The following is a 27,061-nucleotide window of genomic DNA, read 5'->3' on the forward strand; positions in this document are numbered from 1 at the left end:
CTGTTACTGTCTTTGCGTATACTTAATTTCAGAAACCTGCAAACTACGAGTAAATAGCAAAATACACACATAAATAATGGGTTACCGTACTTATGTAACTGGCTAAATGCTAAGTACACAGTATGCAGTACAACCAGGTATTACTTTACACACTCAGAAAATGTTACTGGAAGTAACCTGGAGAATGAGTCAGAGAGCCAGATTAGCACGAGTCACACTGACACGTGATCGCTGGAGAGGGTTGACAGGGATCGCGACAGAAACGTGGCAGGCAGGAACGAGAAGAGACAAGCCGTCTCCATCGCTCAGCACGACGACCGGCCTGCTACGGCCCCCACTTCAGCATCCGACACGGCGAGACGGGGTATCACGGGGAACGACGGCGACGTGGTGCGTGTGAACACATGTGCCTAGTACAGCTGTCCGAAATACGAATGATATGAGATCTTAACATCACTAACATTACTGTGTAAATCTGCCTGTACTTGATACAGCATAGTGCTTTACGGTGTGGGGTATCACACGTCAATCATAATATACATCCATGAATTTTAAATCTGAGACTGTCAAACAGTCTAAAAAAAGATTTAGATTTGTTTGAATGAAATATATGAAATACGCATTAGCATTAGTTGTACAGAATTAGATTCCATTTTTCTTACAATTTTTTGTAAAATACTTTAAAGTCACATTTAATAAACAGACAAAACAAAAGAAAAACAAAGCGATATGAATCAATTTACATGTATTTATTGATATACATTTATTGCGGTGATCCATTTGTTGCAGACTGTCTGGCAGAACGAGCGTCTCCAAAAGTCTATCCCCAGGTAAGAGACTGCTTTCTGACTTTTTCTGCAGTAAATGCTGTAGAGATATAGGGACGCAGACATACATGCATCAAGTTCGATCGCACTTAACCACAATACGGTTAAACCATTAAAGACAGATCCGTCGTGTGATCGAAGCGCCTATTAAACGTTCGGCTAGCCAAAATAAAAATGCTTCAGCCGACACAAACATGCCCGTTCAAAGGCCACGCGCAGACGCGCATTAAGTGTGCACACGTAGGCATGAAGGGGAGATAAATATTTCCTGAAGCGCTGCTCCTTTGAGCGCCATTAGTAAGTCACGATCTCACCGCACTTCAGACACTCTAAACGCATCGGGAGTCGGCAAACTGCCCATTTCACGAATTCGTCCGGGGGCAGAAAGGTCAGGCGGGTGATTAAAGAGCATAGTGTCATTTTAACTGGATTACTCTGACGGCAAAACGTGCAGGTCAGAGGCCCCGATTGGCTCCCGCCTCCTTCCAGCGGGACGTGGTTGCAAAGCCCCCTTTGAAGCCTGCCCCCCCCCCCCTCCCGCACGCTCTGCTACGCCTCGCCCGTTATTAGGCACTGAAGATGAAATGGCACCTGCACAATTCATAATTCTTTCAAATACAGCGTTTCTCATAACACCATATATTTTTCCCCGCTCAATTACAGTTACTTATTACGAGCAATGAATCTAAATTTCTTTCACAGACGCATGAATGCGTTTTTGTACAGCTGTTGAATGGAAGCGGGGGAAAACCTTGTTGGGGAAAAGCGAGCTTATCATCAGCTCTGCAGGGTAATATTTTCCCTTTTTATTCCCATGATTTCTCATGCAGGAGTGCTTCCCTTTATAGGAGCTTTTCTCATTACGCGACCCGAGCAGCATCCTGGAAGCATAAAGCGAACACGCTAAACTCGCGCGAAATGTTAAAAACCTTTCGGGAAACTTAAGAGTTCCTGCACCTGCCTTATCTATGAAAAGCCCGGTTGTCTCTCGCCGCATGTTTTCTCTAGGAGGCGTAAAGTGCATCGGGTTCCGCACATCTGAGCGCCCGGGTGCTCAAACTTAAGACACGTGACCAAAAAAAGCAAAAACTTCGCAAAATAAAATGTGAATTCAGCAGTCAGTTTATAAGGTATACCGGCTTGTTACAGCCTGCTGCTCCAAACAGCCAATCACGTGGCTGCCGCGGAATACATGTAGAATCACACAGACGGGGTCAAAAGGTTCACTTCCTGTGTGACTGAGCACTGGAGCAGCTAGGATGTGTGATCTAAGTGACTTTAAACGCGGTGTGATTATTGGTGCCAGACACGGTGATTCCAGCATCTCGGGAACAGTCACCCTTCTGGAATTTACACGCACTACTTGTTAACGAGAGAGGCCAGAGCAGGATGGTCAGACTCAAGGCCACAAGACCAAGAGAATGCAAGAGAATGGAACTTAGACACCAGTAAGGAGAAGTTGGCTATAAGTGGTGCTAGCTAGGTGTACCTAAAAGAGACCATGTCACTGTATGACAACAATTATATTAAAACACATAAATAATATCCGCGTCCTCCTTACGGTTTAACAATCCATATCTTATGTTTATGTCCAATTAGTATATGTTGAACAACACAGATTCATACATGATGTCCGTAAAGTTTTTTGCAATTAGGAAAACAAAAAAAAGAAAAATTTTATATATAAGAAATTTTAGGATTGGGAAAAAACAACTGGGAATATTGCAACAGTTTGACAATATTTCCTATTGTACATTTTAATACTAATTACTGCTGTAGCGAAATAAGCTGTCGAAAACTGGGAGCTTGCTGATACATGTGATTAATGCAAGACTGCTCACCCTGGTGCATGCAGGATATGCACCTCCCACTAAGAAACTGATAACCTCAGAGCTCTGACAGTGGGGGGGGGGAGATGTGTCGATTGTGCTTTCCACATTTATCAGTTCAGTGGAGTGCAGCACTGCAGCCTGAACGGACCAGGGGGAGTACGCCCTGGGGTACGGTCTTCCCACTCCGCTTCTGGTGGGGGCCGTTTCTGAAGTACAACACTGCGAGTTAAACAATGTTCACCCAGGCGATCATCTGAACGTCTAACGCTAACCATACACTAGAAGACTCTGAAAAGACTAAAGTCTCACAACCTCTCACATCTGAAGACAGTGTGTTACAGAGTTGTTTTTTAGTCAGAGACTATGGTTTTGCATAGACTAGGGATCTCACAGCGTCACTGGTGCTGGAGAGAGTTCACCAATCGGTTATTGACTATGTCTGCATCACTATTTGCATCAGCCAAAATACTATGATAATATTAAACATGGTTGATTTTATTAGAACGCCAAGACGAGACATAGACTGATTTAAGACAGCGATCCTGACCACCTAACGCCAAACGATCGAGATGACAGAAGTGCGCCACAACTCAAGCAAAACTCTTGTGATTTTATTCCAACAATTTGTCCGCGATTGTGAAGTCGCTTGTAAAGCCATTTGGAGTCGGGCCGGCATTTTGTAATTAACTAGATTTCCCTCTAACTGTAAGCTTTGTCGCCGTAAGACCACAGATCCTTTCCCATTGCCAATTTCATTTTCTATATTTTTATTCCAGTTGTATTAACAATACCAATTAGTGATTTAATCGTCCAGAAACAGATATGTTCCAGTAGCTGCTTCACTTGAGGTTCTTAAAGGATAATATGTGTCAGCGGAACTATTCCATTAGGACTGATTTGCAAATGATCAAAATTAAATGATTATTCACAAAGGGTACATAAGCCAAAGCATTTGCCACCTCGCAAAAACAACCTCAAAACATGCTTTCTACAAAAATAAAAATTCAACCTTTGGTAGTCCAAGATGTTCCTGATAAGTTCTCCGATAAGCCTGGGTGTTCTGTTCATGTACATAGATCTCTGATTACAGACAACATCTCAGAGCTCAAGTAGGGGATATCAATACCCAGCCACAGAAGAACGGTAATGAGTAGAGATATAAATCTGATGACAGAATGCATTACTTCTTGGGGACCGAGAGACCAGCGGCGATTGAAGGCTATTTCTCTATCTCAAAATCATTTCTGTGAGTCAAAGTCGAAACACTTTTAGTGATTTTCCACAAACAACATGTGCTTTGAGGCTTTCAATGGAAATGCGTTAGATGTGCTGTATCGATACCAACCATCAGTTCGCCATAACGGCATACGGTGAGCTTTGTGAGCCTGGTGCTCTGGGCACTCTGGATGGGCTGCCAGGCCGTCACAGGGCACAGGCAGGGGTACCAATGCTATCAAACCACATCTCTGCTCCTTAGAACCAAGGGGGTCTGGACCCAGGCACTGTAACTTTAGGAGAAACATTAAGCATGCAGTGATCAACAATCAGGGAAAAAAATCACCTACAAATAATTTAATGCAAATAATTAAAAACTTATTAATAATTAGATATAATTATATCCATTAGAAGGAAAAAAAAAAACAAAACAAAAAAACTGATGTTTATGCAAGACAAATGATACTGATTACTCACTGCGATTTCATATCAACCAATCAACTGTATTTTTAGACGGTATATTTAATGTTACATCACAGGCAGCATTAGCCAAATCTCAACGCACACCGTGAGGAAAAAGTGCATCAGAAGGCGAGCAGGCTGCGGAAAACTGGCCGGTCGATTTATATTCCGTACCCAGGTGTCAGGTCAGAAGGGTTAATTCGATTGTGCGTCTGCATGGTCATCTTGGACGTAGACGTACGGTATATGACTGAGTAAATAAGTGCTCTGTAGTCACACATCACTAATATATGGCTGGTTCAGTGAATATGCCCCCTACTGCCGAAAAATAATGCCCCCCTCCCACTAAGGTCCGCTGTCCATTAACCAATAAAATACAAGGAGCTCATGAGGCCCCACTGGCCTCTCAGTACCTGTCTGGTGAACTAGTTGTGCATGTGGTGTATAGTATAAATATTCTGATAGAAGAGGGGCGTTGCATAGTGCATAAACTCCTGCTCTCAGCATCACTAATATACGGCTGGTTCAGTGAAAATGGCCTCTAATCCTGCTGTAAAATAAAGGCCCCCCCCCCCCACACACACACAGTCCATAAGCATCACTGATTCACCGAACTACATGTTCATGATCGGCAGGAATAGCAGCAGCCGTCGCACGTGAACACAGGAAGAATGGACAAAAAAAAAAGAAGCAAATTCCATGTACCCAGAGCTGGGGGCGGGGCTCACAGCCCAGGGGGTGTGGCTTATGCCACTCCCCGCCCAGCAGCAGCTGCCAACCCTAATCCTGCTCTTAAATCAAGGCCTATTGATCGGAAACGCTGCTTGTGAATGACTGCACCCCAAAGGGCATGCTGGAATTCTCTGCATTCCCTGCGAACGTGTCGGTTCGGAGGTTTAACGTTTATTATGAGCAAAAGCTGCCCAAATTCTGCGTGACAAAAGTGAGCATGGGTTAGCAATTATAACGTGACACCGACGTTGTTTACATACCACGCATATATAATGGATAAGATTGGATTAAACGTCATCGCCATGCAGGTACGTCAATGAAATGCAGTCAACATCGAACCAAAAGATTTTTTTTCCCCAAACAAGTGAAAGTATAAATTCTTTAAAATGAATTTTAAATAATGGTGTTATTTAAATGCACCGAAAGGGGGCCTCTGTATAGAGCAGGCTGGCAGCAGGGCTCTCACTAAGATTAATTTCCCGAAACAGATTATATGTGTTGCGGTGTAAAAGAGCAGATCCCCTCTTTCCCAGTCTATTCAGCATCCGTTTATCCAGCTCCTCGGCTCAGTGTAGGGTTCACTCTGTTTCAGCATGACACGTGTTAGATAGACTTGACAGATCGGCTTCTGATAAGTCGCAAGGCCCATAAAGAACCGGGACCCTAATCTGAAAATCCGAAGGGGAGAGATTAGGCTGGGGACTATTACTGCGGCGTCACTCTTACTTACGGGATGGCGACATTACGTTACGCCATGCCGCGCATATGCCTTTTCGGTAAATACTCGCCAAACGTCCGTCACCTGAACAGTGATAGTCAGAAAGCCGAGATGAACAGACAAGTACGGGCACCTCCTGGCACTGCCGTCGCCTCTGAACCTCACAAGAGAATATTAAGTCTCCAGCTATTCCTTATTACCGACAACATATATCATACATACGAACTCTACGTCTACCAACCGCAGTCGGGCACACTTTTCACTTTTTTCCGCGAAACGATGACTAAACTTACAGTCAGTCACCGCTCTTTGAGAACTTTATATGGTCTCTCTCTCTTTTGTTTCTCCCTGGGTTCAGTCCAAATGAACTGTTGACTCTTACCAGCCACAGGGAAAGATGCGTCAAGCGTTCATTGAACATTGCTTGGCTCACCAAGATGTCAGGTTTCCTAAACATGACAGCGAGCCAACCGCACTATCAATAAGCATTCTATGCTATCCACACCGATTATAATATGACCCCCCAGGGGTACCCCAAACGAGACCCCGACTGGAGCCAGTAAGCGTAGCCAATCAGCACATGCGTCCGATATGCTGATGGCGTGGACACGGGTCACCAGCTGCTAAATCTCCATCTAGATTCTGGGCTAGCGTGGCCGTTAGCCCATCCTGCGGCTCCGTCAGACCGGAAACACGGTGGCGCGGTGATGGCCCAGACCGGCGTGCTCGCTGCAGGTGATCAGCGACACCGGCGTAACGTGCAGCTACCTGCCCTTCTCCTGACAGACCCAGGACTGACTTCGTTTACCGCCGACGCTAGAGACTCTGGGACAGAAAATAGAAACAAGATACTGCTGAGACGTAGCCCCGGCCTCAGCAGGCTAGGACACGCACGCGTCTCTTCCTCGATCCCGCTGAACATATTTCCCTCTCCCATTCACACCTTCCAAAGCCATGCCCAGCGTGTACGAAATCCTGCGTCGATGAGGAGATTCTCAGCAGACTAAGCAGATGACTAATGTAAACGTTTCTGGGGTGATATACAGGGATATGCCTATCAATTACAGATAAACTACGGCATCCCTATCATCTCTGAGAACAAAGGGTTTGTTTTTTTTTCTTAATATAATGGAATCATCAGCCTCAAGTATTACACACATTGTGATTGTGTGGGTTTGGTTTCCAATTTTTTTTCCCCCCTATAATCACCAAGAACAGAGAACCGACCACTGGGATTAAAGCAGGTTTCAGCTTCGTGAAGGCGTGTGGGATACTTCTGAGGCTCCTACGCTGTTGAACGTGGACTTTCACGCTCAGAGCCTCGTGGTGCGAGATTCATTTGCCTGCACAAAGTACCCCTGATTAAAAAGTGGACCTTGTTCAGGGCTGACCCCTGTATCTGGACCCAGTTGGGCAGGAGCACTTCTGGCAGGTGATCGGGGATTAGGGGCTCATCCCTCTTACTGTTCTCTGTCTGCATTGGCGGACCCCCGACGCTCTACCATCACACAAGGTCTGGGGGTGGGGAACACGGCCCTTGTTAACGGAGGATTCTGCCACATCTTTAATGAGCTTTGCTTATGGGGAGCCTCTTTCAGATTCCAGATATTAAGATAAGGCTGACTACAGGTCAAAGTCCTTCATCATAAGGATCAGGGCATTGGTGGGGGGGGAGGGGGGGGACCTGTCTCTTCTTTTTGCAAAAATGTTTGATATACATTAAAAGAATTGTATATCAATCAAGGGGAAGGCTACCGATTTTATATGCCGGGGAATCTTTAATTGTCGGCATTGCTTTGAAGAGACCTCCAGCATAAATAATCATTAAGCCCAAATAAGTACATTATTTTACTGTGGGGGTGGGAGAAATGAGGCTTTGAAGCCCAAGGTGGGCGGTATTTTTATTGCACAATCAATCGCTGCCTAGTTTAGCCCAATAGGAGCCAATAATGTAAACTTTGGGTAGTGGGTTAAAACCAATCATGGCCTGACAAACCGCCACATTTGCACCCATTATGGTTTCCAGATTCTCATTTTGTCCATTCCTTACTGCAAAGGGCCATCTGGCGTTCTGCTCATAACTGTTTTGGTCGATAGTTGTAGCACAAACAAATAGCTAAGGCTTACAGCTCAGTCCACAGTCGGACTTGTGGGGCAGACTATGTGTCTACTTCAAGTGGGAACTACTGCTCGGGGAAGTTTAACTTGCGCAAAGATGTTCTGAGGGCAGCATGGAAAATGATTGGCTCAGAGAGATAACCAATCAGATTGTAGAGGAGGTGGGTCCAAGTAACTAGAGGAGGCGGGACCAAGACATCTAGCTGTTCTGCCCTCATAATATTTTTGTGTAAGTAAACCTCTGATGAGTGGAATTCCTACGGTGGACAGGGAGCAGCTGGCCCCTCCCAGAAGGGCTGGTTCTCTTTCCTGCATCATGTCAGTTACTCAGGGTATATATTACTTTTTCTTTTCTCTGAAGTTCACGTAATAACAGTTATTTAATTGAATATATCCAACAACTTTTAAGCCACACAGAGGTCAACTACTTTGTAATGACTTAAAGGTACATTTTCAGGTAATATTTCATCTGTTCTATAATATTAAGACGAAACACAGTGTGTAGAATCCAGAAGAATTTTATCACGGTAATTAATGTATAACGACGTCAACATATTTGATTGTTTTCATTTTTTCTTATGTTTCTGCTATTAATTTTAGTTAAATGCCCCTGAACATTTTTTTTTTTTAGAATTTGTTTATATGATTAAAACATCTATATAATGCTAACTATATAACATTCTTTTTCTTTTCATAAGCCCGAAAATGAGTCTTACAATTTGATCACAAAATTTACTGAAATCTGGAAGTGAATCTGATAACTGGCAAATCAATGTAAGGACAATTTCAGAGATTTTCCACTTCGCGTTCTTTATGGAGCATGAGAATCCAAGCAGACAATCACGGAAAGAGACTATGCACAGAATCGGGGAAAGCAAAATATGCCCTTTACTACATTACTGTCGTCAAAATTCACTTACACATTTGTAGAAAATTAATTTTAAGACAACTAACTATTGCTGTTTTTGACTTCATCTGATCAGTAATATAAAGCACATTGAGCAGGTTTAATTTGTAACAGAAGACAGAAGCCTCCTTTGGAAATTACTTCAGTAATTAAAAATTTAATTCAAATTGAACACATTTAGAAGAGCCCCAGCACTTTAAATGTAACGAATTATTGTTCTGCCCGGATTTAATTCTTCATTACCTAAACTGCTTACATTTCTTCTTTTTAATTAAGTAATTACAAAGCTTCCAATTAAACGATGTTGCACTCAGACAATTTGACATCTGGTTGCAGATTGAGCCAATAAAACCCGTCCGCTTTAGATGTGTAGGGGAGGTACTCAGGAATGATTGTTTGTACATTTCTGTTCTTTATTTATTGACGTGTTCTGTTTATATCACACACACACACACACATAAGTTGGTCTTCCTATCTAAATGGGGACCGTCCATTCATTTCTATGGGAAAAACCATAATCCCCATCACGACACCCTTAACCCCTACCCAGCCCCTAACCTTAACCATAAGTAACCAACTCAAATACAAGACTTTTGGCATTTTTACTCAGATTTTTATAAAACTGAGGTTATCCAAATGTGGACCTCAAAACATGTCCCCAAAAGTAGGGAAATTTCAGGTTTTACTACACTTTGGGGACAATTTGGTCCTCAAATGTGATCTATGCAACCATACCGCCCCCCCCCCCCCACACACACACACACACACAGCTTATAGCTATCAATGTGAATTTTCCCCTTACCAGATTTTTTCTTTAATTAATTTTCACATAATTGCATGGATTGCATTGTTTCTATTATCTTGTCAATATAACATTAGGAATCTTCTTCTTAAGAAATATAAAACCGGAATGGTTAGATATCCTTTCAAATACGCTTGACGAGGCACAGAAAGCAAAGTAAAAAGTGATATTTTACTTTTTGACACTTTTATAAGAGGATGTGAAGAAATCACTTCTGCCAGGGTTGTGGTGTGGACCCAATGCACGATAATCCCTTTATATGAGCTGTTGAAGAAGACATCACAGACTTCATAATTATCACGGATGATTTAACTCATATGGTAATTATAGTATTTTAATAAATGGGAACATGGCAGTAAGTGACCTAAAAAATCTTCTGGTGGAACAAAGATAAGTGTAATTTTTCGGAAAAAGCCTCCTGTGATCTTTTATTCGTTGCCACCTCACCGCAGACGAAGGGTAAAACTTCAGACGGCCTGTCAAAACACATCAAAGTCATGCCCGAGTTTTAAATAGTCCTGCCATTTGGGAGAATCATTGGAGTAGTTACAGGTTAGCCTAAGTCCGCCAGAAAGGATAATAAGACTGTCTGCAGAGCTGCAAGTTCACTGCTAATACGCCGGTTATTGCGTATGTGTGAAATAATGAGAAATGATGAGCTTCTGCATTCAATTTTTATATGATTTACTACCATTTTTCTTTTAAAGAAAGACCTTTAATATCGGACTCGCCGTAGAACTTACGGGCTGCAGTGCTTATTGCGCAGACCCACAAAACGCAGGGTCTCAGTGTATTAAGATTGTTACATTAGTTATTTGAGTTCACTCATCTATACAGAATTATTTGCGCCATGCTGCCTGATTTATTGGTTCAATTCGACAGCCCACTGTGGTAAATCCACCTTTTGGATTACATGTATACTGGGACCGCACGCCCCCTCAGGTCATCAGCTAACCTTGCTGAAAATGACTGATCTACAGGGTGCAAAGGTACCACAGTTAAAAATCATACATTAAACAAAAGCCTGGCTTCTTAGGTGAAAACCCCCACAAGTTGCACTATATTTTCTGTTCCCTGTCATTTATTTATTTATTTTGATTGAGGTCGAATGTATATGCAATTCATTGTAAACTATGCATACGCAAATACTGTATGACAGGGTTCCTCGGAGACCCTCTGGCTATGCTAATTTTACCCCCGCTGAGTGCTTATTACATTAGCCTTGATGGGGACATTGATTAAATTCCACCCATGATTTGACACATCATAATATTGGTGTCAACCTTTGCACGGCGTCCTTTCGAATGCAAGTTTACGTCAAAAAAAAAAAAAGAAAAAGCTGCAGAAAAAAAAATCTAAATTCCACTTTAAATGTTTATCAGTCATTAGCTGATTATTCGAATTAATGATACCCTAGTGGGGACTCTCTGTGAACTCGATGAGAGCTCAGTGAATTTACATTTCAACTTTGAGTAGTCAGTTTTGATTTTTTGGAGTATTATACGTTGCACACATTCTAATTCTGCCCCACAGAGCCAAGCTTCACCTGTCAAATAAGTGTGCCTACAGCTTGGGGCGCTGTAAAGGGGGGGTAAACGATGACGATTCTCGGGGCCCATGACTGAGAGGGGGCCCAGAGAAAAAAGTCTCAGCTGTGTTGGGGGCCCTGTCAAGATTCTTTTCATGGGGCCCAAAATCCTTAGCAGCGCCCCTGCCTACAGCCTGGGATTCTTTAAGGAAAATTGTGTAGGCTGGGTAACAGTACATCAACAGCAGTACCTTCATGTGTGTACTGCCTGGACTGACTACCTCAGAAGAAAGATTGTAATCCAAAATGTGCCAGCAACGAGGAAGTGCAATCTGTCACACAAAACACAGAAAACACAGAGGATAAATACAGCTAGGAGTAGTCGTCTTATCAGACTAGTCTTTGACATCCTACCAAATCGTTTGTTTCAAATTGTGAGGGATCCAAGGCTTAGGAGAATCTCAGCTGTCTTTAACGGAATCAAAATCAACGCGCTCGTCGAAAAAGCCCAACATCCCAGTCATGTGAGCACATCTTTTGCTAAACGGACCGACAGTTCTAGATCCGTGGAAGAATTTACCCGCAGCAGTTGCGCCATCCGTGCGATACAATGCTGCTGGTCATAGGAGACCGACTGTAGAGATAACAAGCGAAGCCAATGCAAAAAGCCCCAGTTTGTCGTTGATACACGATTCGCTCAGATGCATCCATTGCAAAATAGCTTGTTAGCTGCACTGGCACCTTTGTTGTCTAAAGGAGCACTGCTAGGCAGCAATATGTATGAGTTAGATTGCCTTGCAGTGCAATTTGTGGTAAATACACATGGGACACATGTAACTATCAAGTGAAATGAATAGCGTGCCGGTTGTCCTGTGACCTTGATGGCTGCGTTAATGTATTTTGGAAGATGCTTGACTTCTTTCAGAAACCTCAACGCATTAGCAAAGTCATTTTTGTCCCACTCCAGACAGTAAATTGCAGTTGATTGCAGAGATGCTCTACAAGCAGTGGCCCGATTATTATGTAGACCTGTTCATTAACATGCACAGCCCGCTCTTCCAAACAGCCAATCGCGTGGCTACAACTGAATACATACAGCACGGCAGATACGGGCCGAGGATCAGTTATCATTCAGCTAAGCAGGTTCCGCTAAGAATGGCTAATATTTCAAATCCAAGCGACTCTGAATGCGGCGTGATTGTTTGCGCCGAACGTGGTGGTTCCGACATTCTGAGATTTTCCCTACAAGCGCTAATATATCAGCTCAGTCCAACAGGGGCGTGCAGAATAGCTTCTCCGAATCAATGAAGTCATCTACCCTTGATGTGGTTCTGGAGGCAAAAGTGTGTCCTACCCAGTAAGAGCTGGGTAAATGTAATCGTAATATAACTGAGGATGAGGTCTCATGGTGGGTGCTTGGCTACAAGGACATGTTTGTGCATTTTGTAATCACATCAATTTTAAGCAATCTGGGGTTGCCCCAGTACCGTAAATACTCCAAACAAGGTGGAAATGAAAGTATACCAGAGTTACGGTCAGCAAACAAAGTGAGTGGTGGTTCAGCTTTTGATGTGCCGTCATATTCCGTAATAATCTTGTGCCAGACAAAAGTAATAAAGCAGTGGGAGAAATGCAGCTTTGAAGGGTCCATCTTCCTACAGCCACAACAAGCATGTAGAGAAGATCTAATAATCAATCATGTACTTGCAACATGCTTATAAATGTCTATTTATTGATAAACATATATAAAGATAAACATACATACACACATATCACACACACACAGCAAATGTGTATATATATATATTTATATATATATATTTATATATATACACACACACACACAAACACACACATATATATATAATTCTGAAATTAATGCATACTGTTCTCATTCCAAGCGAAAGGTTAAACGAATGAATAAATCAGTGATCTTACTCAGGCAGAAGACGTGGACGTTAGAGGTGGAATGCTCCCTGTCCTGAGACCTGCAAGAGACTGCAGAGAGACCTGCATTCAATTAGTCAGGCATGCTTAAAAATATGATGATCTCTAAAGAAAACATAGCAAGTGTTTGATTACATTCGATTACATTACATTCAATTTATTGTCATCATGCAGAGTACAAGTACAATGCCAACGAAATCCAGTCTGAAGCATTAAACTTTTGCAGGATATTCCCTGAAAGGAAGACCAAGATATTTCATAAAAACATTATATTTTATATTTGTATTTCCCGGATGGGGAATACATTGGATTTGGGACCAGTCTGTGGCCACGCTATCACAACAAACACTTATCTTGTTAATTCGATACCTCAAAAACTCTTTAACGGATGTTATTCAATCTTTGAAGGTACATTACATGGGCAAGGATCCGGAACTGACCAATGTTTGAGGCAAATCGTACAAAGACCAAAGCAGCACAAAATGAAGAAGACCCACAGATGCAGATATGGTCAACCTGATTACATTGTGACAAGTCACATGCACTTGGGCTGAGGAGAAGTGTGTAAGGCGGCTAGAGATTGTAGAGGGTGGGGGGGTGTGGGAGGAGTCAGGATTAGATGGGGGGGTAGACTGATAGGACCATCCAGATCAGACTCATCGCTGTTGTTCCGACATCATCTAGCTGAGATTTACGTTTTATGTGAATGTTTTAATTAAACTTTCATAGCTGCTGTCCAAATGTGAACGGTGACTTTCTTGACATGAAGGAAATGACTTTCAAAAAACAATTCAGATTAATACAAATGACTAAGGATTTCTCAAGGACCAACTCCTTACGCTGATTTCCCCATAAATGAAGCCAGAAAGGCAGTATACACAAGGGACCAACATCATAGTAAGTCTTATTATTGTCTTTCGAAAGCTCAGCAAATTTTCTTTCCCAGTAATATCACTTACAGCATCATCAGCATAACCAACAGAGAAGCACCATCCCATATGACACCCAGAACATCAGTCCTTGTCTGCGATTAATTTGGCCCTTAAAAGGTACATTAGTCTTGTTGAGTGCATTTGAACTGGAGACATTTTTTTTACAGACTTTCTGTATCTTAAATACGAAGATAAAGTATCTCAGGTAATTAAAATAATAATTCCACCATATGTGTTGATGCCCAATGGGTGTCTAAAACTATTATAGTTAAAGAATAGTTTTATCTAATCCAGTGCTTACTACAGCATGCCTTCAAATGGAGATTCCTCGTTCACAGATAAATCGCAGCCTTCTCTAGGAATTATGCTAATTAACACACTTAATACAGTCGTCAGATTAGATGCTTACAAACATATTCCTATACATCCACACAATATATTTCATTACATAATAATATACACCCACTGGCCACTTAATTAGATACTGTACACCTTGCTAGTATTGGGTTGAACCCCCCATCTGCCTTGTTTGTGGCATATGATTCTTTGTGGCATAAGATAACCGGCGGAGTGTTGGCACCCGCCCCGGGTTGGTTCCTGCCTGCACCCGTTGTTCCCGGGTTAGATCTGGTCCCCCCACGACCCCAGTTTGGATTAAGTGGTTACGATACTGGATGGATGGATGGATAAGTTTCAACAATGTGGATCTACATTCTGCAGACTATGTTCCATGTTGACACGATGGCATCATGCAGTTGCTGTCGTTTGTCGGCTGTATCTTCATGATGCACATCTCCCGTTTCACCACATCCCGTAGACGCTCTATGTATCTTCGTGGTGCACATCTCCCGTTTCACCACATCCCGTAGACGTTCTATGTATCGTCGTGGTGCACATCTCCCATTTCACCACATCCCACAGGCGCTCTATGTATCTTCATGATGCACATCTCCCGTTTCACCACATCCCGTAGACGCTCTATGTATCTTCATGATGCACATCTCCCATTTCACCACATCCCGCAGACGCTCTATTGGATTGAGATCTGCTGACTGTGGAGGCCATTTGAGTGCAGCGAACTCATTGTCACGTTCAAGAAACCAGCCTGAGATGATATGAACTTTGTGACATGGCGTGTGATCCTGCTGGGTACACTGTGGTCATAAAGGGACAGATATGATGAGCAACAATACTCAGCTATTCCCAGTACTCAGCTCCCAGCGCACCTGTACCAGGCATTCGGTGTATCTGATTGGCTGGGAGCTCCGAGGACTGGGTTGGGAAACGATGATTTAAGTGATGGTCAATGGGCCAAAATGTGCCAAGAAAATATCCCCCCACTGCATTACTCCACCAGCAGCTCTCCCATAAGGCAGGATGGATACACGCGTTCATGTTGTTTGCGCCAAGTCCTGACCCCACCATCTGAACGTCGCAGCAGAAATTGAGAGACGTCTGACCAGGCAACATTTTTCCAGTCTTCCATTGTCCAATTTGGGTTAGCCTGTACCTACTGTAGCCTCGGTTTCCTGTTTTTAGCTTGCAAGAGTGGCTCCCGGTGTGGAGTTCTGTTGCTGGAGCCCATCTGCTTCGAGGTTCAGCGTGCTGTGTGATCAGAGAGGCTCTCCAGCATACCCTGGTTGTAATGAGTGGGTATTTGAGTTGCTGCTGCCTATATATCAGCTTGAACTAGTCTGGCCATTCTTCTCTGACCTCTGGCATCAGCAAGGCATTTTCACCCAGAGAACCACCTCTCACTGGATGATTTTTTTTTTCTTTTTCGACCTATTTTCTGTAAACCTTACAGATGGTTTTATGTGAAAATCCCAGTAGATCAGCAGTTTCTGAAATACTCATACCGGCCTGTCTGGCACCAACAGCCTTTCTACGTTCCAGGTCACTTAAATCACCTTTCTCCCCCATTGTGGTGGTTGATGTGAACATTAACTGAAGATCATGACCTGTATTTGCAGGATTTTTTGCATCGTGCTGCATACATGTGATTGGCCAATTAGATATTTGCCTCACTGTACCTAATAAAGTGGCCAGTGAGTGTACATGCCTCATTCTCAGTGTGTCACCTCAGGAACTCCTGTAGTTTTCATCCTAATGAATGTCTTAATTAATGATTATAATCAGCACGTTAGAAAGGGTTAGATTTTGCATATATTAAAACTCACGGAGACTCATTAGAGTGTGTATTTAAAAAAAAAATAAAGTCGTTCACTTGCGGACCTGAACCAGTAATCAAAAGATCAAAATTCATTAAGGTTATTCCAGGAACTGGGTTTGTGAAATAAAACATGGATAGAGATATAAGGAAACAGGGAAGAACAGAGTGATCTACATCACCAATATCAGGTAGAATTTGCAGGAGTATAGAAGTTTAGTGGGAGTTTAGGTAGTGTAGAAAAGACCTTAGATAAATAAGGGAATGTGGATGCTTCTGGATATTAGCAGGACATAATGACTGCAAGGTTGTAACAGAACTTTTGCACACCCTACCAATTCAGAGCTGAGAAACCAGGCACCACACTGAGACTATGCTGTAAAGAAAGTAAAGGCAGACCTCCTTAATGAGTTTGTGAAGGTCCGGGGCAAACTCGTGAATTCCTCACAGTTAGCTTTCTCCGGAAACACAGTTACGCTACACTGGCCCACTGACGAGCATGTGCTCGTTATGAGCTCAGGGCACAGATCCAGATACTGGAGCACAAGGCCAGAACTACAATCGCAGCAAATCCCCTTAAGGAGAGCTTCCGCTACATGACTTCATGTTGGTTTTGGGTGTTTATTCCACAATACTGTCAACAGGACTGCATACATGGCACTTAAGGCCTATGGGCCAAAGCAAACTGGCTACAGAATGACCGAAAAGCACAGAGATGGTGACCGTTCCCTGAGTAATTAGGGGAGATACTGTAGCTTTCAGCCCCCAAATCCAGGGGCACCACCAGGTATCTCAATCCCTTGCATAGGATCAGCAAGGTTTAGATACAGATTCAACCAAATAACATCAAAAATGTCATAGTTCAAGAAATCAAGAAGAGCATACTTCAGTTTGATTGTTCTTTTTCAACATATACCCTCAGGAACTCTCCACTTCACTAGTAAAAGTATATCTTGTGTACCTTCCAATCTCCATAAACAATAATAAAGAAATAAGATTACAGAACCATAACGTGTAAAAACATTCATGCTACAGCATGTTCCTTAATCTATCGGCTTCTAAATAGGCCTTTAAAATGGTGATATATGAAAATGCTACTGCCCAGGGGGGCCTTTTTAATTTGGGAGGAAGAATATTACATTTCACATACTGTAGCATAACCATGAAGGGAAGCACTGTGGGGGGCATTGGGCAATGGGGGGTTGCTGCATGAGCGGCACTGCTGCCTCACACCTCCGGGGCCGGGGGTTCAAACCCCATCCCTACCGTGTTTGGTGTTTGCATGCTCTCTCTCCCCAGGCTGTGTGGGCTTCCTCCCACAGTCCAAAGACTTGCTGTTAGGTTACCTGGCATGCCTGCAATGGACTGGCATCCTGTCTATTTCCCATCCCGCCCAGGGCGTACCCCATCCCACCCAGAGCGTACCCAATCATATCCAGGGTGTACCCAATCCCGTCCAGGGCATACCCCATCCCGCCCAGGGCGTACCCAGTCCCACCCAGGGCATACCCCATCCCACCCAGAGCGCACCCAATCCCGCCCAGAGCGCACCCAATCCCGCCCAGGGCATAACCCATCCCGCCCAGCGCGTACCCAATCCCGTCCAGGGCATACCCCATCCCGCCCAGCGCGTACCCCATCCCGTCCAGGGCATACCCCATCCCGCCCAGCGCGTACCCAATCCCGTCCAGGGCATACCCCATCCCGCCCAGCGCGTACCCAATCCTGCCCAGCGCGTACCCAATCCCGTCCAGGGCATACCCCATCCCGCCCAGCGCGTACCCAATCCCGTCCAGGGCGTACCCCGTCCCGCCCAGCGCGTACCCAGTCCCGCCCAGGGCGTACCCAGTCCCGCCCAGCGCGTACCCAATCCCGCCCAGCGCGTACCCCATCCCGTCCAGGGCATACCCCATCCCGCCCAGCGCGTACCCAATCCCGTCCAGGGCATACCCCATCCCGCCCAGCGCGTACCCAATCCCGCCCAGGGCATACCCCATCCCGCCCAGCGCGTACCCAATCCCGCCCAGGGCGTACCCAATCCCGCCCAGCGCGTACCCAGTCCCGCCCAGCGCGTACCCAGTCCCGCCCAGGGCGTACCCAATCCCGCCCAGGGCGTACCCAATCCCGCCCAGGGCGTACCCCGTCCCGCCCAGCGCGTACCCAGTCCCGCCCAGGGCGTACCCAATCCCGCCCAGGGCGTACCCCGTCCCGCCCAGCGCGTACCCAGTCCCGCCCAGGGCGTACCCAGTCCCGCCCAGCGCGTACCCAATCCCGCCCAGGGCGTACCTAGTCCCGCCCAGGGCGTACCCAATCCCGCCCAGGGCGTACCCCGTCCCGCCCAGCGCGTACCCAGTCCCGCTCAGGGCGTACCCAGTCCCGCCCAGGGCGTACCCAATCCCGCCCAGCGCGTACCCAGTCCCGCCCAGCGCGTACCAAATCCCGTCTAGGGCGTACCCAATCCCACCCAGGGCGTACCTAATCCCGTCCAGGGCGTACCCAATACCCATCCAGTGCGTATCCTAACCATAATAAACTGTTAGAGGATGGACAGATAAAATATGTGAAAAAGAGAAAAAGTGATATAATTGAGAATAGAACATAAGTTCCTCTCCTGTGCAAAATTTTGAAAAAGATTAAATAATAATTGCAATAATTAACATCAGAAATAAGTTTTGACAGATTTCCAAGTCATTTCTAGATAGTAGCAAAATAGGCTGGATGTTGGAGTATCAGAAATGAAATCCACGGCAGCAAAGGCATCTACTGAAATGTCTTAAAATGACATTTTAATGTAACATAAGAACAAGCTACTGTATGTTCTTGAATGATTAAGCGGACGGCCAATCTAACATCTATTAGAAAATGTGTCTATAAAAGAAAAAAATGAAAGAGAATGAAGCGGGCGACTCATCAGAAACCACGTGTTCCGTGCTCGACATTTATAATGCACAAATGAAGAAAGGGAAAATGAAATGCATTATAGCAGACATTAATGTCACTTATAGTGAAGGAGATAAGCCATTAAAAGGATGTGAGTGTTCATTCTTAGCTTTACCTAATGAATTTCAAGCATGACTCGTAAAAAACCGGAACGTTTAATTAGCTTAAAAATTATAATGATAAATAATATTATTGCCTGCATATGCTAGTGCAAGTTAAGGACGCGGAGCATTTCCGTCAGCCCCATACCAAGGCTGTCACATCCTAAAGTGTCCTGCTGAGATCCAAACTGACAGTCCTGATCCCAGCTGAGGGCACAGCCTGAAGGCCAGACCTAACGATTCCAAAAATGCTAATGCTCTGACAGGCGCGCAACGCTTCCCACACAACTGCAAAACAGTCACACGCTACATCTTAGGAACATTATAGTACTACAAGTTTACGCATGTTACACATCTTGGAATCAGTCCGTGATGTCAGAGTGGAACGTTCTGCAAGCCTGCATAGTCGACAAACGCATGCTAAGGAGCCGTTAGCGCCTTACATCGTTAATCCCCTGACGAAGCGGGCGATTTAAAGCGCGGACATTTGCATTTTGTTTGTACCGTTGCAAATGCAGCTAGAATCCAGTGGCGTATCAATTGTAAAACCGTATCCTGTTAAGACACAGTCTAAATGAAAACGAACGCGATCAAAAAAACAGCTTACAAAACAAAACAAGACCGGTCATTATTTACCACAGACAGAATAACAAGGACTATCAGGAACTGTATAGGATGGATGGATGGATAGATAGATAGATAGATAGATAGCGAGCCCATGTCCATTTCAGAGTCCTGTATCTGTGACCTGATGGCAGCAGAGTAAACTGTATGTTAAGAGGGTGACTACAGTCATTGGTTATGGTTCTTGCGAGGCGAATGACAGCTCTGTGGTTTTCGTCAGATTTGGAATGGGAAGGCGGATGATCTTGGCTGCTCTATGCGTGATCCTGATTTTTATCAGGGTATTTTATACCAGATAACAGACACAGTCAAACGGTAACAAATGGAAAATATGGGCAGCTGACAGAGTTATTAGCTACTATTATATGCTGCAAGTGTCTGTTTACGCGTTAACGAAGTCCCAGGTATTCCAGATGCCCCATTCGTACACGAGAACACACTCGGCGGTTTATGGCTTTTAATCACACTTGACCTCCACTCTGCTGAGTAGCTGTGCGCAACTTTATGCTTTATGTGGCCTTAAAGTTGTATTTAATGTCGACATAATTCATGTTCTGCCAATAAGCCTCTCCTACAAACCACAGCACAGCTAAAGGAAGCTAACTGGTCTTCAGCGTGCAGAGCTAACTAATAGCAAAGCTACTGCTTTTAACTACAATAAAAGCGTATATGGGGTAAAAAAGGATAATTTTATATTAAATTACAGCTATTAAATACAAGCAATATACAGTAGAAGCATACAGTAATTTAGTTGCCGATTAACAAGCACTAAAGCGTTATTCCTGCAGTGAAACTGGGGATGTTTCACATTTATATATAATAAGTCATACAAAGTGTGATTATGATCCAGACAAAGACGCTCAAAACTCAATAAGCACTTTTTGTCTGAGGAGGCAAAGTTATTTGTCTTTTAAAACAGTTTAATCTAATAGCAGTTTAATGCTGTTAACTCTCAACCACGAATGGATGATATATATATTTTTTGTGCGGTACTGTATTTAATTTTCAGGATTTCCTGAAAAGCTGAGAAAATCTGCACTGGCACAAGAATACAGTAAGTCGACAAGTGAGGATCTCCACTGCACTGGAAGATCCGGACAGCAAACTGCAATTACAGATAACTTTCACTGGCCAAAGTGTAAATAGAAATGTACTGAAATGATACTATTTGCCTTCATATGCTTTTAATCTAATATTCCTCTTTGTTTCATATTAATCATTGCCCCCCACCCCCCCATTAAAATTCTGCCATTAAAACTTGGGGGGTTATACAGCCATGTGACAGTATGGCAGCAGTAACTGATACCTGTAGGTCCTCAGTAATTCAGCATACGCATCAGTATCAAAATTCCTGCATAAAAACATGTTAGACAAGGAGAATCTGCTCGTTTCAAACATCAGTTAACAGGGAGTAAAAAGCGGTATATTCAGGGTGATTGTAAGTTATTCCTATACATAAACCAGGCTTTGCCAGGCTGGTGTACGTACATATCTATATACTGTACACACACAAATGGGCAGTGGTGGCTTGATGGTTAGGGTAGCGCGTTTGTAATTGAAAGATTGCAGGTTCGAATCCCCCACCAGCAAGTCACCACTAAGGTACCCTGAGCAAGGTACCGTCCCCAAGCACTGCTCCCTGCTATGTCACGAAAGTCACATATGGGTCAAATGCAGAGGTCACACTTCGTTGTTGCGCACTGTGTGCTGTGGTGTGTTGACAACGACCACTGATCACTTAATTCTAATAAAAATGTTCCCCACAATGATGGATTTTTTCAGGTCCCCACAAAGACCTGTGAATACAATCAAAAAACTAAAAATTCTAGAAGTCCCGTATTACGTTTGTTACATAACCTTACTTATGGTTAAGGTTAGGGCTGGGTAGGGGTTATGGTCATCATGTTGGGATTAAAGTTTTCCTCATAGAAATGAATGGAGAGTCCCCACAAATATATAATTACAAACTTGTGTGTGTGTATGTGTGTGTATGTGCATATATAAAAATTTGTTTGCTCTGTTTACTGCTTGGGTTTTAAAATGCTTTTAAGCGATTCATTTTTTGCATACTGCGAGCAGGTCGATCACACTGTCCTACTGGAGAGAAGTCTTGTCCTCCTTAGTCTCCAAACAATATTGAGTCATTCAGTTGAAACATTCATAATATGGCTCCATGTGACTACTACTATAAATCACACTGGGCCAGGCAGCGGAGCCGGCTTTGCAAACGACGGCAAGGAATCCTCGGTATCACCGAAGACGAAGGCTAACGGGTGGCGGGTGATATACTATACCGCACCAACACAGCATCCATCCGGCGCTGTAGTGGACTTAAGAGATAACAGACTTGCTGGAGTAATTAGTTAACAGATTCAGAAGATTAATCAAATCAGAAAAGCAGGCTTTAGCAATAATGAAATTGAAGAAAGCATGGAAGAGGGTATCTCAATCAAAATTAAGGATTGGATCAATAAGCAACCGTACGGCACTAAAACCAAAACACGGGTTAAGCTAACATACCACCCATACTATAACGCTCGCATCCATCTCCCATAACATTCATGCCGCGTGGGATTCTGGGGCTACGAGATACATCGATCCATCCTTAAGCCACTTACTGTGGACAGGGTCACCGATTCCAGGCAGCTGAGGGCATGAGGCAGAGATACACCCTGTATAGGAGCCACTCCAGTGACACATGTACTTACAAATTTTGGGCATTTCAGAGCCGCCAGTCTGCCTGACTGCAGGTCTTCGGACTCTGGGTGCAAACCCACGTTAAACGGGGGGGGCAGGAAAGGAGAAAGGAGACTCAAACACCCATCCCTGGAGCTGTCAGACCCCAGTGTAAATTATAGCTGTGTATGTAAAACGAACATTGGACAAAACAGTCCGCCACTGCACCTTCAGTTTATGGGTCTGAGATAGAATGTCTTCTCAGGACTGGTAGACAAATCCTGAAACTAATCAGCCCCGACAATATACAGTACAGCCGACACCTGGGTGTGCAACATTTTCCCTTCCGAATTCCGCTCCGAAGCGGAGGGGGAGTGGCGGCTGCTCTGCCCAGTGATTCTGTCGACATCCACAGGCCTCAGCAGAACTTAGGAGCGCTAAGAGAGCCTCGGGGGACGGACTGCAAACAAGCTCACGAAAGGAGACCCCAGAGACGGGGTGACCCACAGACGCGCAGATTACAAATCGATAGCTCCTTATCGGAGGGCAGCCGGCCCCACGGCCCCATGGTAAAAATAACGCCACTGTTTTCATTTACGTAAAGAAACGCACGAGGAAAAGGCTGTTTTTCACTGCTACAAAAATAGTTGCAGGAATCATGTTGCAGGGAACTGAACGCTGAGAAACCCTAGATAACGTTCAAAAATAAGCATTGCACTTTAATCCTCTTTTGAAAAGTACATCCCAAACTAAATTTTAATCTCTCTGAGATATGAGTAGTTCATAAAAGCCCAGATTTATTCTGCATCTCATTTAGAGCGGAAAACTATTAAGTTTCTCATGCTTCGCAATAAAGGCTTATTTGCAATTTGAATTAGTTCTAATGAACTTTCTTTATTCAAATATTCTCCTTGCCATCTAAGTCATTAACGGCTGCCTCCTGTGTACGGCTAAGATGAAGCATAAGAGGTAATGATCTCGCCTGTCAACAAAGAAAATAGAATCGCCAAGAACCCATCGCTACCAAACCCTGTGTAAACAGAGAGTGTCATACTGTGGCACCGAACTGATATCATCACTGTGCATTCCTGAGAATATGGGCATCCGATGGTAGATTTCTGAGTGCGATGCATTGGTAATGATTACAAATTATCATGGGATTATGAGATAGATTTCTCGCATTGATTTCTGTGATCTCGAAATTAATTCAACACCCAAACCATTTTTATCACGCCCGTAGCACAACGCCTTGCATATCCAGTATGTGTGGGGCAGTGTGATAGGGGGCTTTGACTGTGATCAGAAGGTTGTGGGTACGAATCCTATGCTCAGCAGAGCAATTTCAGCATTAGGCACTTGAGCAAGGCCCATAACTCACATTTGCCTCAGGGACTGGATCACCATACGTCGTCGATTGTACAGAACTTTGAATAAAAGGTTCTGCGAAAAAAATATTCATGCACGTAATGAACGAATACCCTAAAACAAACACATCGCATAACTGTTGCTGATGGCCCAGAAATCCCAACATGAGGGTGATTGTATCTTGGTCATTCGAATCAGAACCTTGTGTTCAGCACGTGTTTGGGGGCTGTACGTTGATAGGTAAGATACGCGAATGAGCTTTCAATGCTTTTCTCGTGAAGGCAATTTCATGACTTGCGAAAAAAGACATCTCGCGACGCATCGCCAGAGAAAGCGGGCCTTTCTCGAGGACACTTAGTGTGTCGTGTGGCTGCTACACCCAGGGTCTCGCTTCATCGGGCTAGATTGGTATAATTGCCCATTTGAATGTGGAAAAAAAACAGTATTGAGTGACACCATAATTAGCTTGGAGATGGGCTTTCACTGTGGCGTCAATGCCAAAGATCGATGCTGCATTTAGTGTCTTCAGAAACGGGAAAAAAAGGTTTATACCAAAGGTTAAAAGAAAAGTGCTGTTCACTTCACAGGAAGGCAGGAGACTGCGGGATATTTTCCTCGTTGGCGACTATATTCATTTGCCACTCTGTCGTGTAAAAGCATATTCGCATTCATGTCTGCAGATTCCACGCAGGCAGCACGCATCGTAAAGCAGGTCAGGGGCTGTTTTTCTCCGAATGGAAGTGACGCAGCAAATGATTAATCCCCGACTAACTGAGCCGCATATCAGCAGACTGCATTAAGGGCGAGAGGCCGCGGGAGTGATTAGCGGCGCCGCGGTGTTCAAATGACCTTTCAGACTCCGCTGTCGCTCACAGTGACGGCCGAGGAGGCAGAGCGTATCGATAGGGGAGTGCCGTCTCAAACCCTTCATGGGAGGTGGATAATAAAAAAAAAAAACAATCCTTAAATTTCATGTTAAAGCCTGTAAACAAAAGACAAATCATAACATTTAGAGGAAATCGATGGATCTGTTAATAATGCGAATCTGTCATTACTCGCTAACCAGCAGAACTGTAAACCCAGCTTGGACTGATTAATCCATCCATCCATCCATTCATCTATCCATACATCCTTCAGTCCATCCATCCATCCATCCATCCATCCGTGTATCCATCCATCATCCATCCATCACTTATTTAACACGGTAAAAGCACAAAATGGAAGACAACACACAAGCCTCCTCTTTTGACCAGGCTGCAATGCACCCCCAGCTCTTAGCAAATATGAGGGTCCAGCCCAAAACTAATGTCATCTCCATAAATTCCCTCCAAAGACGGGACCTCAAACCATCCCTTGGTCACTCCCGGATCGCACAACGGGACGCAAGCGGCGACCCAAGGACGATGACAGCGACTGATCGCAATCAAAACCGCATTCCGCCGGATTAGCGCCCAGCCGTGCATGCTTAAAACGGTGCTGCTGTGCGAGATAGCGGCAGGGTGAACGAGCCTTTGAGACCCACCGTGGGTGGGATTACGCTAAACTGTCAGTCACTGTCTGATTTCACCATGTGGGGACCCGGGAAGTAACAGGAAATGGCTTGAACCGCTCAGTTTTTAAAAGTGCGCAATAATCCTCCTCAGCTCCGATGCTGAAGGCTCAGTTCTACCAACCCCCTACAGCAGACTCCCGGTCTTCAATAAGGCTGACTGAGTTTATGAATGAGCACAGGTATCATTATTATTGGCAGAGATAACAAAGGTCCCCTGGGTCCACACAGATCGTGTAACGTGCCTTTAGCTGCGAAGGGACGGGGGCACGTTTGTTTGGGCTCAGTGGGGTCGTTACAGCCGCTGTCAGTCCAGGGAAGCGGAGCCACAGAACAGCACTAGACACCCCCCACTCCGGATAGCCATTGATCGCTTCACCTGCCCCCCCCCCCCACCGTCTACAAAGCTGTCAGCAGGATCCGCTACCATAAGATAAGGCTTTCCCCAAGCCTCTCCAAACCAAACATGCAGTGCAGAGGAAGCTAACGTTTATGATGGGATTACCCAGTTACTCCTACTTTTAATTAAAACATTGCCGTCATTCCTGTTCAGTGCGGTTCACTGCGTTTCGACATCATTTTGCCTACATAAGACATAAAAACTGTAAAAAGGAAGTGTGACTTTCCTTAAAGAAAATGGAAATTATTGTTATTTAAGATGGATGGATGGATAGAAGATGATAGATAGATAGATATAGATAGATAGATAGATAGATAGATAGATAGATAGATAGATAGATAGATAGATAGATAGATAGATACTTTATTGATCCTGAAGGACATTTCTAATGATATATTTACTGTATTGCCCTGAATATAAGACACTGTTTTTTCCACGAAAATTAGATCTAAAACTTTGGAACCAGATTATGAATGTCATTGTACAAACACAACAAACACAGCAGCAGAAAGTGTAAATGATCAGCCTCCTGGGTAATGGTGGCCGCATACTGTACTTCACGTGTGACTGCCAGGGTCGATGTCGTTCCAGCTATACGACGTCGCAGGGGCACTGATCTCATCCGCTGTCCCCGGTTGGCTGCCATAATGTGACGTGGCGGGTTTGATTACATGCATATATTACATGCTTTGTACCTTGCACATCTGTAAACAGGCTAATTAATGTGTACTCCAGTATTTATGTCAATTTCAGGTTTCAGACCCGTATCATGTTGGCCGTGGAATGCGTGTGTTTGGCGTATATCACAGTGTGTCGTGTAAATTGTCAGCTTCCCTGTCTGTGCTGCTCCTAGTATTATACCGATAGTGTCCGTTAATAAAGACAGTAACATTCATTTAAAAAGAGCTGCCATATCATTTATTAATGTTGCTCAACTTTTCTCTGCAAAACACTTATTTACCCATCTTCACGTGAGTCTCCTGCAAAAAATACGCACTCCGAAAAAACATTCTTTAAATATTTGCTGTGTACTGTAATCCGATCGGCTGTTCATGCTTTTTAACCTGTGGCTGCTTGTAAAGTTATTATTATTAATAATTATTAATATGTTCTTGTCAAATAAAATATTTTTTCTTTATAAGATTTTGTATTCCAAACTTTTTTCTTCTAAAACAGTTGCCAAAAAGTATGGGGTCGTCTTATAATCGGGGTCGTC

At 44.1% G+C, this 27,061-nt stretch overlaps 1 protein-coding gene and 1 long non-coding RNA gene across 8 annotated transcripts in view; one reads left to right on the forward strand and one right to left on the reverse strand.

Moving 5' to 3' along the window:
• LOC111853062 (receptor-type tyrosine-protein phosphatase delta-like) overlaps positions 1 to 27,061 on the reverse strand; it is a 276,305-nt gene that overhangs the window by 150,809 nt on the left and 98,435 nt on the right. For all 7 annotated transcript variants that reach the window (XM_072707602.1, XM_072707597.1, XM_072707596.1 and 4 more), the window contains exon 7: positions 13,080 to 13,151. The gene's annotated coding sequence lies outside the window, so the exon portion shown is untranslated. The remainder of the gene's footprint in view (positions 1 to 13,079; positions 13,152 to 27,061) is intronic.
• On the forward strand, positions 254 to 21,459 carry LOC111853132 (uncharacterized). The gene is made up of 3 exons (XR_002840392.2): positions 254 to 390; positions 790 to 830; positions 20,865 to 21,459. It is a non-coding gene; the product is annotated as an uncharacterized lncRNA (long non-coding RNA).

This window comes from Paramormyrops kingsleyae, chromosome 25 (assembly GCF_048594095.1).
Source record: "Paramormyrops kingsleyae isolate MSU_618 chromosome 25, PKINGS_0.4, whole genome shotgun sequence".
In the NCBI taxonomy this organism is placed as follows: Eukaryota; Metazoa; Chordata; class Actinopteri; order Osteoglossiformes; family Mormyridae; genus Paramormyrops; species Paramormyrops kingsleyae.